Genomic DNA, 17524 nt, shown 5'->3' on the forward strand with positions numbered 1-17524 from the left:
CTGGGAAGCGGTCCTCAGCTTTGACTTCAGGGAATGAGGAACTGGGAATGCTAAATAAGGAACCCTTTCTGCAGAACAAGGCTGGATGGGGGTGCCACCCAAAAGCAAGAAGCAAGAGTGAACAGGTGCTGCTCCAGCCCTCTCTGTTTTGGGAACTTCCTTATTTTGTGGTGGTTCATTTTGCAAGGTCAAAAACTTGTAGGCTCATCCATGTGACAAAATCCAGACAGCATTTGCTGATCATCCTCAGCGGCAATGCTGTTCTCTAGACCAAGTTGTATTCTGCAATAATTGACTGCAAGTCAAGCGTAACTTGAGGCTCAGAGATAGACTCTTTTACATAAAGCCATGGGTCTATTTTTAATTTATTTATGTTTTGGTCCACTTCTCTGTCTCACCAATAGACTGGAAACTCCTCAGGGACAGTGATCATTGGCCCTGCTGTTGTTCTTTCTCAAGAGCTCAGTATGGGGCTTTGCACTCAGGATGGACTTGGTAATTACCATTGATTGATTGTTGGATTGATTGACTGATGGATGAAGAGAGGGGCTTTCTCTCCCTTCTGAAAGGTGACTGAGAAGATGGTTTCTTCCTGCGGCGGGCCGCCAGGGCTGCCGGGTGGGACAGAACCAGTTGCATGGAACAGCCCAGCCTGGGTGGCTGTGTTCAATGCGCTGCACCTAGAATGCACTCAATAAGTACTGTTGATTGATTGATTGACCACATTTCTTCCCTAAATGCCACGTCAGTCAGTGCCACATTTCCTCCCATAATACCACTTGAACGCTTCCACGTCACCTAAGCACTTGGACTTCAGTCACTCACTCTCATAGCACGGATTTGCATATCTTTGTACTCTATCATTTCCCCATTTTTAAAAATTCATTTCAGTATCTGTCTCCCACATTAGATTGTAAGTTCTTTGAAGGCAGGGATTGTGTTCGTTATCTCCATTTCCTCTCCAAAGTACTGAATAGGGTGCCCGACACATGAGAGGCCTTCAGTAAATACTGCCAATTGATGTGGTTTGAGCCAATTGGGGCCTGTGATCGTATCTGAGCCTGCTTCCTGGTTTCCCAGTCTTCACTGAGTCTTTGCTTGAGGAGAACATCCCTTGTCCTGATGACTGCCCGCTGTGTGGGGGTGTCTGCTCCAGTGGTCTCTCCCCAGTCCCCTGAAGACCCCATCTGCAATCCCCACATGGGACGGGGACTGTGTATGACCACATTATCTTGTATCTATCCCAGTGCTCAGTACATTGTTTGACATATTGTAAACACTGGACCAATCCCACAATTATCAGTGTGGGCACCTAATGGGAATAAACATGAGAGATCTTTAAGAGAGCAACGTGAAGGCAAGGTGACACCCTGCCCCCCCAACTCTGACTGCCAGAGTTCATGGCAGGGAAAGAGAATTGGAGACACACCCTCATTCAGTGCTGGATTCCCCATCTGTGTTTATCTTGTCACACCGTCCTCCTTCCCCCAAACTTTCCCTCTGCTTTTATCCCGAACTGTCTCGGCAGGGCAGGGCTGGGCACAGGGGAGAAGGACACAGCCAGGGACACAGCCAGCATGCTCATTGCTCGTTTATTGGAATGTGACGCTCGGATTACAAATCCTGATGACGCTCTGGTTGGCTCATAGTTGAGTTCTGCATCAGGTGTGTGTTCAGCATCGTATACCCCCGGCTACAGGTTGGTCTTCGGGGGCCAAGTCAGTTCCTTCTACTCCTGGGGATCTGCCTCCTCCTCCTCCGCCGAGCTGAGGAAAGAATGGGAGAATTATGGGGGAGGTGGTTCCAAAGGCGTGGTGCACTGGCTGGATGGCACAGTCCCCTCTCCACAACCTGGTATCCACTCCCCCCTCCCCGCTCCCAACGTAGTAGCCGCAGAAGGTGCCGGGACCGAATACTCACATCTCCTCCTCTTGACTCTTTGAGTTGATGGCTTATATCTTCGTTTCCGGGATGGGGCTCTTGGGCGTCGGCGACCTCTTTGCATCGAACGCTGAGTGCCGGCAAGCCTAGCCATGGCTAGAGGATGTGGCCTCGACTGCTGTTACTCGCGTTTGGGGCCTTGCCTGGTTCCTGCCCCCCAATTTATAGCCCACGGACACTGGGGAGGACCCAGGGCGCCTGCGGGGTTGCTTTCTGTGACTTCATAATTCACACCCCCCACCTGCCCCCCATGAACCGAGGTGGAGGCGGGGGTGGTTGGAGACAAAGGTTAAGTTGGAGAGAGAAGTGACAAAGGGCAAAATGTCTCAACCCATCCCGAGCACTTAATCATGAGTCCCTAGACAGTTGTCCATTGAATGACTGAGTCGATTGTTCAGGACTTCAGTAAGGACATGATCGCTCTACCACCTATTGGATCTTGGTCCCTACTCCTGCTCCTACTCTTTGCCAATGCCTTGGGATGCCCTGCCCCTCCACGCACCCTCAGGAAACTGGACACCCCTGGGGGGGCAGTGATCATTGTCCCTGCTCTCGTTGCCCTTTCCCAGGTGCTCACTATGGAGCTTTGCACACTCAGGATGGGCTCGGTAATTACCGTTGATAGCCCGATGGATTGATTGACTGATGGATGAAGAGAGGGGCTTTCTCTCCCTTCTGAAAGGTGACTGAGAAGATGGTTTCTTCCTGCGGCGGGCCGCCAGGGCTGCCGGGTGGGACAGAACCAGTTGCATGGAACAGCCCAGCCTGGGTGGCTGTGTTCAATGCGCTGCACCTAGAACGCACTCAATAAGTACTGTTGATTGATTGATTGACCACCTTTCTTCCCTAAATGCCACGTCAGTCAGTGCCACATTTCCTCCCATAATACCACTTGAACGCTTCCACGTCACCTAAGCACTTGGACTTCAGTCACTCACTCTCATAGCACGGATTTGCATATCTTTGTACTCTATCATTTCCCCATTTTTAAAAATTCATTTCAGTATCTGTCTCCCACATTAGATTGTAAGTTCTTTGAAGGCAGGGATTGTGTTCATTATCTCCATTTCCTCTCCAAAGTACTGAATAGGGTGCCCGACACATGAGAGGCCTTCAGTAAATACTGCCAATTGATGTGGTTTGAGCCAATTGGGGCCTGTGATCGTATCTGAGCCTGCTTCCTGGTTTCCCGGTCTTCACTGAGTCTTTGCTTGAGGAGAACATCCCTTGTCCTGATGACTGCCCGCTGTGTGGGGGTGTCTGCTCCAGTGGTCTCTCCCCAGTCCCCTGAAGACCCCATCTGCAATCCCCACATGGGACGGGGACTGTGTTTGACCACATTATCTTGTATCTATCCCAGTGCTCAGTACATTGTTTGACATATTGTAAACACTGGACCAATCCCACAATTATCAGTGTGGGCACCTAATGGGAATAAACATGAGAGATCTTTAAGAGAGCAACGTGAAGGCAAGGTGACACCCTGCCCCCCCAACTCTGACTGCCAGAGTTCATGGCAGGGAAAGAGAATTGGAGACACACCCTCATTCAGTGCTGGATTCCCCATCTGTGTTTATCTTGTCACACCGTCCTCCTTCCCCCAAACTTTCCCTCTGCTTTTATCCCGAACTGTCTCGGCAGGGCAGGGCTGGGCACAGGGGAGAAGGACACAGCCAGGGACACGGCCAGCATGCTCATTGCTCGTTTATTGGAATGTGACGCTCGGATTACAAATCCTGATGACGCTCTGGTTGGCTCATAGTTGAGTTCTGCATCAGGTGTGTGTTCAGCATCGTATACCCCCGGCTACAGGTTGGTCTTCGGGGGCCAAGTCAGTTCCTTCTACTCCTGGGGATCTGCCTCCTCCTCCTCCGCCGAGCTGAGGAAAGAATGGGAGAATTATGGGGGAGGTGGTTCCAAAGGCGTGGTGCACTGGCTGGATGGCACAGTCCCCTCTCCACAACCTGGTATCCACTCCCCCCTCCCCGCTCCCAACGTAGTAGCCGCAGAAGGTGCCGGGACCGAATACTCACATCTCCTCCTCTTGACTCTTTGAGTTGATGGCTTATATCTTCGTTTCCGAGATGGGGCTCTTGGGCGTCGGCGACCTCTTTGCATCGAACGCTGAGTGCAGGCAAGCCTAGCCATGGCTAGAGGATGTGGCCTCGACTGCTGTTACTCGCGTTTGGGGCCTTGCCTGGCTCCTGCACCCCAATTTATAGCCCACGGACACTGGGGAGGACCCAGGGCGCCTGCGGGGTTGCTTTCTGTGACTTCATAATTCACACCCCCCACCTGCCCCCCAAGAACCGAGGTGGAGGCGGGGGTGGTTGGAGACAAAGGTTAAGTTGGAGAGAGAAGTGACAAAGGGCAAAATGTCTCAACCCATCCCGAGCACTTAATCATGAGTCCCTAGACAGTTGTCCATTGAATGACTGAGTCGATTGTTCAGGACTTCAGTAAGGACATGATCGCTCTACCACCTATTGGATCTTGGTCCCTACTCCTGCTCCTACTCTTTGCCAATGCCTTGGGATGCCCTGCCCCTCCACTCACCCTCAGGAAACTGGACACCCCTGGGGGGGCAGTGATCATTGTCCCTGCTCTCGTTGCCCTTTCCCAGGTGCTCACTATGGAGCTTTGCACACTCAGGATGGGCTCGGTAATTACCGTTGATAGCCCGATGGATTGATTGACTGATGGATGAAGAGAGGGGCTTTCTCTCCCTTCTGAAAGGTGACTGAGAAGATGGTTTCTTCCTGCGGCGGGCCGCCAGGGCTGCCGGGTGGGACAGAACCAGTTGCATGGAACAGCCCAGCCTGGGTGGCTGTGTTCAATGCGCTGCACCTAGAACGCACTCAATAAGTACTGTTGATTGATTGATTGACCACCTTTCTTCCCTAAATGCCACGTCAGTCAGTGCCACATTTCCTCCCATAATACCACTTGAACGCTTCCACGTCACCTAAGCACTTGGACTTCAGTCACTCACTCTCATAGCACGGATTTGCATATCTTTGTACTCTATCATTTCCCCATTTTTAAAAATTCATTTCAGTATCTGTCTCCCACATTAGATTGTAAGTTCTTTGAAGGCAGGGATTGTGTTCATTATCTCCATTTCCTCTCCAAAGTACTGAATAGGGTGCCCGACACATGAGAGGCCTTCAGTAAATACTGCCAATTGATGTGGTTTGAGCCAATTGGGGCCTGTGATCGTATCTGAGCCTGCTTCCTGGTTTCCCGGTCTTCACTGAGTCTTTGCTTGAGGAGAACATCCCTTGTCCTGATGACTGCCCGCTGTGTGGGGGTGTCTGCTCCAGTGGTCTCTCCCCAGTCCCCTGAAGACCCCATCTGCAATCCCCACATGGGACGGGGACTGTGTTTGACCACATTATCTTGTATCTATCCCTGTGCTCAGTACATTGTTTGACATATTGTAAACACTGGACCAATCCCACAATTATCAGTGTGGGCACCTAATGGGAATAAACATGAGAGATCTTTAAGAGAGCAACGTGAAGGCAAGGTGACACCCTGCCCCCCCCAACTCTGACTGCCAGAGTTCATGGCAGGGAAAGAGAATTGGAGACACACCCTCATTCAGTGCTGGATTCCCCATCTGTGTTTATCTTGTCACACCGTCCTCCTTCCCCCAAACTTTCCCTCTGCTTTTATCCCGAACTGTCTCGGCAGGGCAGGGCTGGGCACAGGGGAGAAGGACACAGCCAGGGACACGGCCAGCATGCTCATTGCTCGTTTATTGGAATGTGACGCTCGGATTACAAATCCTGATGACGCTCTGGTTGGCTCATAGTTGAGTTCTGCATCAGGTGTGTGTTCAGCATCGTATACCCCCGGCTACAGGTTGGTCTTCGGGGGCCAAGTCAGTTCCTTCTACTCCTGGGGATCTGCCTCCTCCTCCTCCGCCGAGCTGAGGAAAGAATGGGAGAATTATGGGGGAGGTGGTTCCAAAGGCGTGGTGCACTGGCTGGATGGCACAGTCCCCTCTCCACAACCTGGTATCCACTCCCCCCTCCCTGCTCCCAACGTAGTAGCCGCAGAAGGTGCCGGGACCGAATACTCACATCTCCTCCTCTTGACTCTTTGAGTTGATGGCTTATATCTTCGTTTCCGGGATGGGGCTCTTGGGCGTCGGCGACCTCTTTGCATCGAACGCTGAGTGCCGGCAAGCCTAGCCATGGCTAGAGGATGTGGCCTCGACTGCTGTTACTCGCGTTTGGGGCCTTGCCTGGTTCCTGCCCCCCAATTTATAGCCCACGGACACTGGGGAGGACCCAGGGCGCCTGCGGGGTTGCTTTCTGTGACTTCATAATTCACACCCCCCACCTGCCCCCCATGAACCGAGGTGGAGGCGGGGGTGGTTGGAGACAAAGGTTAAGTTGGAGAGAGAAGTGACAAAGGGCAAAATGTCTCAACCCATCCCGAGCACTTAATCATGAGTCCCTAGACAGTTGTCCATTGAATGACTGAGTCGATTGTTCAGGACTTCAGTAAGGACATGATCGCTCTACCACCTATTGGATCTTGGTCCCTACTCCTGCTCCTACTCTTTGCCAATGCCTTGGGATGCCCTGCCCCTCCACGCACCCTCAGGAAACTGGACACCCCTGGGGGGGCAGTGATCATTGTCCCTGCTCTCGTTGCCCTTTCCCAGGTGCTCACTATGGAGCTTTGCACACTCAGGATGGGCTCGGTAATTACCGTTGATAGCCCGATGGATTGATTGACTGATGGATGAAGAGAGGGGCTTTCTCTCCCTTCTGAAAGGTGACTGAGAAGATGGTTTCTTCCTGCGGCGGGCCGCCAGGGCTGCCGGGTGGGACAGAACCAGTTGCATGGAACAGCCCAGCCTGGGTGGCTGTGTTCAATGCGCTGCACCTAGAACGCACTCAATAAGTACTGTTGATTGATTGATTGACCACCTTTCTTCCCTAAATGCCACGTCAGTCAGTGCCACATTTCCTCCCATAATACCACTTGAACGCTTCCACGTCACCTAAGCACTTGGACTTCAGTCACTCACTCTCATAGCACGGATTTGCATATCTTTGTACTCTATCATTTCCCCATTTTTAAAAATTCATTTCAGTATCTGTCTCCCACATTAGATTGTAAGTTCTTTGAAGGCAGGGATTGTGTTCATTATCTCCATTTCCTCTCCAAAGTACTGAATAGGGTGCCCGACACATGAGAGGCCTTCAGTAAATACTGCCAATTGATGTGGTTTGAGCCAATTGGGGCCTGTGATCGTATCTGAGCCTGCTTCCTGGTTTCCCGGTCTTCACTGAGTCTTTGCTTGAGGAGAACATCCCTTGTCCTGATGACTGCCCGCTGTGTGGGGGTGTCTGCTCCAGTGGTCTCTCCCCAGTCCCCTGAAGACCCCATCTGCAATCCCCACATGGGACGGGGACTGTGTTTGACCACATTATCTTGTATCTATCCCTGTGCTCAGTACATTGTTTGACATATTGTAAACACTGGACCAATCCCACAATTATCAGTGTGGGCACCTAATGGGAATAAACATGAGAGATCTTTAAGAGAGCAACGTGAAGGCAAGGTGACACCCTGCCCCCCCAACTCTGACTGCCAGAGTTCATGGCAGGGAAAGAGAATTGGAGACACACCCTCATTCAGTGCTGGATTCCCCATCTGTGTTTATCTTGTCACACCGTCCTCCTTCCCCCAAACTTTCCCTCTGCTTTTATCCCGAACTGTCTCGGCAGGGCAGGGCTGGGCACAGGGGAGAAGGACACAGCCAGGGACACGGCCAGCATGCTCATTGCTCGTTTATTGGAATGTGACGCTCGGATTACAAATCCTGATGACGCTCTGGTTGGCTCATAGTTGAGTTCTGCATCAGGTGTGTGTTCAGCATCGTATACCCCCGGCTACAGGTTGGTCTTCGGGGGCCAAGTCAGTTCCTTCTACTCCTGGGGATCTGCCTCCTCCTCCTCCGCCGAGCTGAGGAAAGAATGGGAGAATTATGGGGGAGGTGGTTCCAAAGGCGTGGTGCACTGGCTGGATGGCACAGTCCCCTCTCCACAACCTGGTATCCACTCCCCCCTCCCCGCTCCCAACGTAGTAGCCGCAGAAGGTGCCGGGACCGAATACTCACATCTCCTCCTCTTGACTCTTTGAGTTGATGGCTTATATCTTCGTTTCCGGGATGGGGCTCTTGGGCGTCGGCGACCTCTTTGCATCGAACGCTGAGTGCAGGCAAGCCTAGCCATGGCTAGAGGATGTGGCCTCGACTGCTGTTACTCGCGTTTGGGGCCTTGCCTGGCTCCTGCACCCCAATTTATAGCCCACGGACACTGGGGAGGACCCAGGGCGCCTGCGGGGTTGCTTTCTGTGACTTCATAATTCACACCCCCCACCTGCCCCCCAAGAACCGAGGTGGAGGCGGGGGTGGTTGGAGACAAAGGTTAAGTTGGAGAGAGAAGTGACAAAGGGCAAAATGTCTCAACCCATCCCGAGCACTTAATCATGAGTCCCTAGACAGTTGTCCATTGAATGACTGAGTCGATTGTTCAGGACTTCAGTAAGGACATGATCGCTCTACCACCTATTGGATCTTGGTCCCTACTCCTGCTCCTACTCTTTGCCAATGCCTTGGGATGCCCTGCCCCTCCACTCACCCTCAGGAAACTGGACACCCCTGGGGGGGCAGTGATCATTGTCCCTGCTCTCGTTGCCCTTTCCCAGGTGCTCACTATGGAGCTTTGCACACTCAGGATGGGCTCGGTAATTACCGTTGATAGCCCGATGGATTGATTAACTGATGGATGAAGAGAGGGGCTTTCTCTCCCTTCTGAAAGGTGACTGAGAAGATGGTTTCTTCCTGCGGCGGGCCGCCAGGGCTGCCGGGTGGGACAGAACCAGTTGCATGGAACAGCCCAGCCTGGGTGGCTGTGTTCAATGCGCTGCACCTAGAACGCACTCAATAAGTACTGTTGATTGATTGATTGACCACCTTTCTTCCCTAAATGCCACGTCAGTCAGTGCCACATTTCCTCCCATAATACCACTTGAACGCTTCCACGTCACCTAAGCACTTGGACTTCAGTCACTCACTCACATAGCACGGATTTGCATATCTTTGTACTCTATCATTTCCCCATTTTTAAAAATTCATTTCAGTATCTGTCTCCCACATTAGATTGTAAGTTCTTTGAAGGCAGGGATTGTGTTCATTATCTCCATTTCCTCTCCAAAGTACTGAATAGGGTGCCCGACACATGAGAGGCCTTCAGTAAATACTGCCAATTGATGTGGTTTGAGCCAATTGGGGCCTGTGATCGTATCTGAGCCTGCTTCCTGGTTTCCCGGTCTTCACTGAGTCTTTGCTTGAGGAGAACATCCCTTGTCCTGATGACTGCCCGCTGTGTGGGGGTGTCTGCTCCAGTGGTCTCTCCCCAGTCCCCTGAAGACCCCATCTGCAATCCCCACATGGGACGGGGACTGTGTTTGACCACATTATCTTGTATCTATCCCAGTGCTCAGTACATTGTTTGACATATTGTAAACACTGGACCAATCCCACAATTATCAGTGTGGGCACCTAATGGGAATAAACATGAGAGATCTTTAAGAGAGCAACGTGAAGGCAAGGTGACACCCTGCCCCCCCAACTCTGACTGCCAGAGTTCATGGCAGGGAAAGAGAATTGGAGACACACCCTCATTCAGTGCTGGATTCCCCATCTGTGTTTATCTTGTCACACCGTCCTCCTTCCCCCAAACTTTCCCTCTGCTTTTATCCCGAACTGTCTCGGCAGGGCAGGGCTGGGCACAGGGGAGAAGGACACAGCCAGGGACACGGCCAGCATGCTCATTGCTCGTTTATTGGAATGTGACGCTCGGATTACAAATCCTGATGACGCTCTGGTTGGCTCATAGTTGAGTTCTGCATCAGGTGTGTGTTCAGCATCGTATACCCCCGGCTACAGGTTGGTCTTCGGGGGCCAAGTCAGTTCCTTCTACTCCTGGGGATCTGCCTCCTCCTCCTCCGCCGAGCTGAGGAAAGAATGGGAGAATTATGGGGGAGGTGGTTCCAAAGGCGTGGTGCACTGGCTGGATGGCACAGTCCCCTCTCCACAACCTGGTATCCACTCCCCCCTCCCCGCTCCCAACGTAGTAGCCGCAGAAGGTGCCGGGACCGAATACTCACATCTCCTCCTCTTGACTCTTTGAGTTGATGGCTTATATCTTCGTTTCCGAGATGGGGCTCTTGGGCGTCGGCGACCTCTTTGCATCGAACGCTGAGTGCAGGCAAGCCTAGCCATGGCTAGAGGATGTGGCCTCGACTGCTGTTACTCGCGTTTGGGGCCTTGCCTGGCTCCTGCACCCCAATTTATAGCCCACGGACACTGGGGAGGACCCAGGGCGCCTGCGGGGTTGCTTTCTGTGACTTCATAATTCACACCCCCCACCTGCCCCCCAAGAACCGAGGTGGAGGCGGGGGTGGTTGGAGACAAAGGTTAAGTTGGAGAGAGAAGTGACAAAGGGCAAAATGTCTCAACCCATCCCGAGCACTTAATCATGAGTCCCTAGACAGTTGTCCATTGAATGACTGAGTCGATTGTTCAGGACTTCAGTAAGGACATGATCGCTCTACCACCTATTGGATCTTGGTCCCTACTCCTGCTCCTACTCTTTGCCAATGCCTTGGGATGCCCTGCCCCTCCACTCACCCTCAGGAAACTGGACACCCTTGGGGGGGCAGTGATCATTGTCCCTGCTCTCGTTGCCCTTTCCCAGGTGCTCACTATGGAGCTTTGCACACTCAGGATGGGCTCGGTAATTACCGTTGATAGCCCGATGGATTGATTGACTGATGGATGACGAGATGGGCTTTCTCTGCCTTCCAGGACGTGACCGAGGAGTTCGTTTTTCCCCACGGTGGACCACCAGGCCGGTTGTATGGGAGCGAACCAGTCGAATGGAGCAACCCAGCTTGCTTGGCTGTGTCTAGGGAATGGGCAGCTGACCCATACTAGATTGTATGCTCGTTGAGTGCAGGGATCGTGTCAGATAGCTCTGTCTTCTCTCCAAAGGTCTTAATACAGTGTTTCATACCTATGAAGCACTTAATAAATACTGTCTTTTCTTTATATTTTTTTAGTGCTTACTATGTACCTAGCATTGTACTGAACACTGGGTAATTACAAGATTGAATACAGCCCCTGTTTCACCTAGGGTTCACAGTCTTGATCCCTTTTACAGGTGAGGAAACTGCGGTGCAGATAATTTAAGTGACTTGCCCAAGGTCACACAGTAGACTAGTGGAGGAGCTGGGAATAGAACCCAGGTCCCCTGCTCCCAGGCCTGATAGATTTATTGAGTTTGGGCCAGGAGGGATCTGTGTTTGTCTCCGCGCCTGCTTCTCGGTTTCCCACCCTTCTTGGAGTCTTGATGATTGTCTGCTAGGTAGGGGTTGCCTCTGCAGTGGTCTCTCACCAGTCCCCTGCTGACCCCTTCTCCTACTACCTCCCAGTCCATACACTTGGCTCCTGTAGCTCCAGCTTACTCACGGTACCCTGATCTTGTCTATCCACCCCTTTCACACATCCTCCCTCTGTCCAGGAACTCCCTCCCAAGTCATATCTGACAGACCACCACTCTCCCCGCCAGCAAACCTTTATTAAGGTCACAACTCCTCCAAGAGGCCTTCTCCGAATAAGCCCTCTTTTCCCCAGCTCCCTCCCTTGGGCATTATGTTTGCATTTGGATCTGTGATCCTTGGACATTTAATATTATCCCCGCCCTCAACACCACAGCACTTATGCACCCATCTTTAAATTATTTATTATAAATCATGTATGTCTGTCTCCCCCTCTAGACTGTAAGCTCATTGTGTCAGGGAGCACCCGAGTTGTATTGTACTCTCCCAGCACGTAGTAAAGTCCTCTGCATGTAGTAAATGCTCGGTAACTACCACTGATGAAATACCACTGGTGATTTGCAATCCCCATGTGGTACACGGACTGTGTCCAACCCAATTATCTTGTATCTACTTCAGTGCTTGGTACACTGCTTGACATATAGGAAGTGCTCAACCAATTGGACGGTTATTATGACTGCAGACTCCTGCAGAGAACACAGATGAGGGGTTTCCCTGAAGGATTAGCGTCTTCGTGAACAACCCTGCTATTAGGCAAAGCTCTCCAAGATGATCCACCAAACTGGGGCAGTCCCTTGTCGCCTCAGCCATCGGCAGAGTGGTTTAAATTTGGTGAGGTGCCGGCCCAGTGGGAAGTTAGGGAACCAGCGTGGCCTACTGGAAAAAAGCACAGGGCTGGGAGCACCTGGTTCTAATTCCGACTCTGCCACTTGTCTGCTGTGTGACCTTGGGCAAGTCGCTTAACTTCTCTTTGCCTCAGTTTCCTCAACTGTAAAATGGGAATTCGATACTTATACTGTGAGCCCCATTTGGGATGGGAACAGTGTCCAACCTGATTACTACCTTGTATAATAATAAGAGTAACTGTGGTATTTGTTAAGTGCTTAATGTGTGCTGGGGTAGATACATGCTAGTTGGTTTCGACACAGTCCCTGTCACAACTGGGCTCACAGTCTTAATCCCCATTTTACAGATGAGGTAACTGAGGCACAGAGAAATGAAGTGACTCACTTCATACAGCACACAAGTGGTGGAACTGGGATTAGAACCCAGGTCTTTCTGACTCCCAGGCCCGTGCTCTATCCACTAGGTCAAGCTGCTTCCCCAGCAATTGGAGCAATGCTTGATACATAGTAAGCTCTCAACAAATACCATTGAAAACAGCAGTCAAAGACTCTTCACCTCTAAACAATGGGAAGGGAGCTCTGCTTATTTTTGAAGGTCTTTTGTTCTATTTATATGTCCTAGACTAGCTGAGCATCATTTCAAAGCCAGTAAATATCATCCTGTCTTTCCAGGTGATGTGGAGTGACTGATTGAATCACCTACTGCAGGGTGAATTTTTCTTCTGGCCCAATCGGGCGATGCCGTGCCAGGTGGCTTTAAAAAGCCCTCAGAGCTTTATGTCCAAAGCAGCGACGGTTGGGAGCTGGCCCTGGAGCTGCCTCGGTACCAGCCCTCCGAGACTCTTCCGAGCCATTGGACATGGGCAGAGGAGTCACCTCCCCTGCCTTGTCTGGCACAGTGGAGCAGACTTGTATGAGTGTTCATCTTGGGAATTGTCCGGGAGGGGCTTGTAGCAAGAGACAGACCTGGGAAACAGCTTGGCCTAGTGGATAGAACACAGGCCTGGGAGTCAGAAGGACCTGGGTTCTAATCCCAGCTCCACCACTTGTGTGCTGTGTGACCTTGGGTGAGTCAATTCACTTCTCTGGGCCTCGGCTACCTCGTCTGTAAACTGAGGAGTGTAAAATGTGAGCTTCATGTGGAACAGGGATGTGTCCAACTCAATAGCCTTGTATCTACCCCAGCACTTGCCTTAATGGAAAGAGCATGGGCTTGGGAGTCAGAGGTCATGGGTTCCAATTCCGGGTCTGCCACTTGTCTGCTGTGTGACCTTGGGCAAGCCACTTCACTTCTCTGTGCCTCATTTACCTCATCTGGAAAATGGGGATTAAGACTGAGGCCCACATGGGACAACCCGATGACCTTGTATCTACCTCAGTGCTTAGAACAGTGCTTGGCACGTAGTAAGCACTTAACAAATACCACATTATTATTATTATCGCATATCCGACAAGGGGTCTTTTACAGAGCAGCGTGAAGGAAAGGTGACCCCAGCCCCCTGGAACTAAATGCCAGAGTTTTGAGAGATGCTCCTGCAATCGGGGCTGGAATCCTGCTTTGTGTTCATCCCTGTCAAACCCTCCTCTGTTCCCCCACCCACATTTGCCTCTGATCCATCTTGGGGGGCAGGGTTGAGGGCATGGGTCAGGACACAACCAGGGACACGATCAGTGTTCTTGTAGCCCATTTACTGGAATACTACTCCTGGGCTAGAGATGGTGGTGATGTTCCCAGCCTGTTTAGGGCACAAGTTCTTCCCTGTTGGGAGCGTATTCGGTGTCACAGTCGCCCTGCCATGAGTTCTTCTTCAGGGGGTGGTGGTAATGAAATCAGAGTCTTCTCAGCCAGAGGTTCTGCCTCCTCCTCCTCCTCCTCCGAGCTGAGGGGGCAAGAGGAGAGATTATGGGGGAGGTGGCTCCTAAGTCACAGGTGTGCTGTCTTGATTACATGCCCCCCTCCCCACAACCTGGCACCCACTTCCCCATCCCCGCGGAGTAGCCACAGAGGGCGTCGGGACCGAATGCTTACCTCTCCTCTCCCTTCTCTCGGCTCTGCTTGTCAGTGGCTTGTATCTTCGCTTGTGGGTAGGGGGCTTCGCGCGCAAGAGATTTCTCTGCAGCTTGCGTAGAGAGCGCGGACGCTTGGCCATGGCCAAGTCGGGATACAATGTCCGTCACCTGTGTCGGGGGTCTTGCCTGGCTCCCGCACCTCAATTTGTAGCCCAGGGACATTGAGTAGGCCCCAGGGTGCCTATGGAATTGCTTTTTGTGTCATCACAATTCACCTCCCTGTGAATGGGGGCGGGGGCGGTGTGGAGACAAAGGCCAAGTGGGGAGAAAAGGGACCAAGGGCAAAATGTCTCAACCCGTTCCGAGCACTTAATCGTCCCTAGTCAATATTCTATTGAATGACTGAGTCGATTATTCAGGGCTTTAGTCCAGATGTGGTCATTCTACCATCTATTGGATCCAGGTCCCGCTTTCTGCTCCCACTATTTGCCAATGCCTTAGGATGTCCTGCCTCTCCACTCACCTGCAGTAGACTGGAAACCCCTTGGGGACCGTGATCATTAGCTCCGATCTTGTTGACCTTTCCCCGGGTGCTCAGTGAGGGGCTTTGCACTGAGGATGGGCTCGGTAATTACTGTTGATTGCCCGATGGATTGATTAACTGATGGATGAAGAGACGGGCTTCCTCTACCTTCTGAGAGGTGACCAAGGAGATGTTTTCATTCATTCATTCATTCATTCATTCATTCAATCGTATTTATTGAGTGCTTACTGTGTGCAGAGCACTGTACTAAGGACTTGGGAAGTACAAGTTGGCAACATATATAGACAGTGCCTACCCAACAGCAGGCTCACAGTCTAGAAGGGGGAGACAGACAACAAAACAAAACATATTAACAAAATAAAATAGAATAGTAAATATGTACAAGTAAAATAAATAGAATAATAAATCTGTACAAACATATATACAGGTGCTGTGGGGAGGGGAAGGAGATAGGGCGGGGGGATGGGGAGGGGTAGTGGTGGGCCGCCCCGCGGTGGGCCACCGGGCTGGCTGGGAGGGACAGAACCGATTGTGGGTGGCTGTGTATAGGGGAATGGGCAGCTGACCCTATTCCCCCCCCCCCCCCCCCGCCATAAATACCACTTAAATCGGTGCCACATGCCACTACAGGACTTCCACCTTACTAGAACGCACAGGCAGCCCCTCTCTCACATGGCACGTATGTACTCAATCGCTCTACTCTGTTTCTTTCCCCTTCCTCTAATTTGTTTTAGCATCTATCTCCCCACTTCATTGTAAGCACCTTAAGGGCAGAGATCATGTCTCCTAATTCTTTTGTACTCTTCCAAGTACATAGTACAATGCTCTCACTCACTCAGTCAATCAATCAGTGGCATTGATTGAACACTTACTGTGTGAGGAGCACTGTACTTTGGGAGAGTACACTACAATGGAATTGGTAGACAAGTTCCCTGCCCACAAGGAGCTTACAGTCTAAAGGGGGAACAAGTGCCCAATAAATGCTACTGATTGGCTATTACATTGCATGTAGAATCCCTAACTGTCAAGTCATAAAACATGATAAAGGGAGCTGCTTTTTTGTTTTGTTTTATGTTTTTATGGTATTAAGTGCTTACTATGTGCCAGGCACTGTACTAAGTCCTGGAGTAGATACAAGCTGATCAGGTTGGACACAATTCCTGTCCTATATAGGACTCACAGTCTTAATCCCCATTTTATAGATGAGGTAACTGAGGCACAGAGAAGTGACTTGCCCAAAGTCACGCCGTAGACACATGGCTGAGCTGGATCTAGAACCCAGGCCCTTCAAATTCTATACAAAGGCTTGCATGAATAAGGGAGTTTTGCCCCAAAACTAAGGGAGCTCTTGTTCCTGAACCATTCTTCAGCAAAAGATAGTCATTTAGTTGAAATTTAGATTGCGACTAAAATCATTTATCTTTTGGTGTTTTAGCTCCTGTTCTTCTCTTCAAGATGGGTGAAATTTTGTTTGTTGTATTCTCATTCATTCATTTATTCATTCAATCATACTTATTGAGCGCTTACTGTGTGCAGAGCACTGTACTTAGCACTTGGGAAGTACAAGTTGGCAACATATAGAGATAGTCCCTACCCAACAGCGGGCTCACAGTCTAGAAGGGGGAGACAGACAACAAAACAAAACATATTAACAAAATAAAATAAATAGAATAGTAAATATGTACAAGTAAAATAAAGTAATAAATATGTACAAACATATATACAGGTGCTGTGGGGAGGGGAAGGAGGTAAGGCTGGGGAGATGGGGAGGGGGAGGAGGGGGAGAGGAAGGAGGGGCTTATTCTGGGAAGGCCTCCTGGAGGAGGTGAGCTCTCAGGAGGGGTTTGAAGGGAGGAAGAAAGCTAGCTTGGCAGATGTGCGGAGGGAGGGCATTCCAGGTCAGGGGGAGGACATGGGCCGGGGGTCAACAGCGGGACAGGCAAGAACGAGGCACAGTGAGGAGGTTAGCAGCAGAGGAGCTGAGGGTGCGGGCTGGGCTGTAAAAGGAAAGAAGGGAGGTGAGGTAGGAGGGGGCGAGGTCATGGAGAGCCTTGAAGCCAAGGGTGAGGAGTTTTTGCCTGATGCGTAGGTTGATTGGTAGCCACTGGAGATTTTTGAGGACTTTCCCAAGTGTTTAGTGCAGTGCTCTGCATATATATAGTAAGTGCTCAACGCCAACTCCCTCCTCGACCCCCTCCAATCTGGCTTCCGTCCCCTACGTTCCACAGAAGCTGCCCTCTCAAAGGTCACCAATGACCTCCTACTTGCCAAATCCAACGGCTCCTACTCTATCCTAATCCTCCTCGACCTCTCAGCTGCCTTCGACGCTGTGGACCACCCCCTTCTCCTCAACACGCTATCCAACCATGGCTTCACAGACTCTGTCCTCTCCTGGTTCTCCTCTTATCTCTCCGGCCATTCATTCTCAGTCTCTTTTGCGGGATCAATCAATCAATCAATCGTATTTATTGAGCGTTTACTGTGTGCAGAGCACTGTACTAAGCGCTTGGGAAGTACAAGTTGGCAACATATAGAGACAGTCCCTACCCAACAGTGGGCTCAATGATGGCATTTATTAAGCGCTTACGACATGCAATGCACTGTTCTAAGCACTGGGGAGGTTACAAGGTGATCAGATTGTCCCACGGGGGACTCATAGTCTTAATCCCCATTTGACAGATGAGGTCACTGAGGCATAGAGAAGTGAAGTGACTTGCCCAAAGTCACACAGCTAACAATTGGCGGAGTCAGGATT

General features: G+C 51.0%; 1 protein-coding gene and 5 long non-coding RNA genes across 7 annotated transcripts in view; 1 reads left to right on the plus strand and 5 right to left on the minus strand.

Annotated features, from left to right (window-relative positions):
- Nucleotides 1–17524, plus strand: part of SUSD3 (sushi domain containing 3) — a 111915-nt gene that overhangs the window by 31739 nt on the left and 62652 nt on the right. The window lies entirely within an intron of this gene.
- Nucleotides 1574–2065, minus strand: LOC119919735. Its single transcript, XR_005447719.1, has 2 exons — nucleotides 1921–2065; nucleotides 1574–1766 (listed from the first exon to the last, which is right to left on the minus strand). It is a non-coding gene; the product is annotated as an uncharacterized LOC119919735 (long non-coding RNA).
- LOC119919737 lies at nucleotides 3628–4139 on the minus strand. Its single transcript, XR_005447721.1, has 2 exons — nucleotides 3975–4139; nucleotides 3628–3820 (listed from the first exon to the last, which is right to left on the minus strand). It is a non-coding gene; the product is annotated as an uncharacterized LOC119919737 (long non-coding RNA).
- On the minus strand, nucleotides 5683–6174 carry LOC119919734. Its single transcript, XR_005447718.1, has 2 exons — nucleotides 6030–6174; nucleotides 5683–5875 (listed from the first exon to the last, which is right to left on the minus strand). It is a non-coding gene; the product is annotated as an uncharacterized LOC119919734 (long non-coding RNA).
- LOC119919733 lies at nucleotides 7737–8289 on the minus strand. The gene is made up of 2 exons (XR_005447717.1): nucleotides 8084–8289; nucleotides 7737–7929 (listed from the first exon to the last, which is right to left on the minus strand). It is a non-coding gene; the product is annotated as an uncharacterized LOC119919733 (long non-coding RNA).
- LOC119919736 lies at nucleotides 9791–10301 on the minus strand. Its single transcript, XR_005447720.1, has 2 exons — nucleotides 10138–10301; nucleotides 9791–9983 (listed from the first exon to the last, which is right to left on the minus strand). It is a non-coding gene; the product is annotated as an uncharacterized LOC119919736 (long non-coding RNA).

Source organism: Tachyglossus aculeatus, chromosome X1, assembly GCF_015852505.1.
Source record: "Tachyglossus aculeatus isolate mTacAcu1 chromosome X1, mTacAcu1.pri, whole genome shotgun sequence".
Classification (NCBI taxonomy): Eukaryota; Metazoa; Chordata; class Mammalia; order Monotremata; family Tachyglossidae; genus Tachyglossus; species Tachyglossus aculeatus.